The sequence below is a fragment of the Apis dorsata genome, unplaced genomic scaffold (assembly GCF_000469605.1).
Source record: "Apis dorsata unplaced genomic scaffold, Apis dorsata 1.3 scaffold_144, whole genome shotgun sequence".
Taxonomy (NCBI): domain Eukaryota; kingdom Metazoa; phylum Arthropoda; class Insecta; order Hymenoptera; family Apidae; genus Apis; species Apis dorsata.
Genome location: NW_006263435.1, coordinates 80,136 through 80,717, shown reverse-complemented (window position 1 = coordinate 80,717; position 582 = coordinate 80,136). Strand labels below are relative to the sequence as shown.

General features: G+C 41.1%; 1 protein-coding gene across 5 annotated transcripts in view; it reads left to right on the top strand.

Annotated features, from left to right (window-relative positions):
- The window catches only part of LOC102677203 (GATA-binding factor C-like), a 53,413-nt gene that overhangs the window by 49,693 nt on the left and 3,138 nt on the right, over positions 1-582 (top strand). The window lies entirely within an intron of this gene.

The following is a 582-nucleotide window of genomic DNA, read 5'->3' as shown; positions in this document are numbered from 1 at the left end:
CTCGTCCTCCTCCCCCCTCCCCCGCCGCCCGTTCCCTCTTTGTTTCCAGCCTTCTTTATCTCGTTCTCCCGCGACACCCAAGCCCCAGACGGTCAACGACTCTTTTCGGAATCACGCGATTGCTCGAAATTGCCGGATTACGCGAGAATCGTGTGTCGTCCGTCCATTCGAGTCGCATTTCGCTGCGTCCAGTTTATTTTTGAAACGGGATAGATAGATATGGGCCTCCAGTTTTGTATCATTCACGTGAAAATTGTACATGTATATATAATTATAAGAAAGATTTTATATTTGTTGAACACGTTCGGTGATATAGATTGGTTTTCTTGGATAAAATGTTTTTTTCCGTACCGGAGGATGAGGATAAAGGCGATCTAAATCTTGGTGCACGTTAAAATTAATTTTTGTAACAGTGCGGTTGATCGAGAGTGGTTAAGTAAGCGATGAGGATATTGCTATTTATGGATCGTGAATAAGTAAAGTTTCAAGGAGGATGAACGAAATTCATTGTGGAAGCGAAAAAATTTTTATTTNNNCTAATGAGATAATTCATTGTGAATATCCTCGTTTAGATCCTATTTC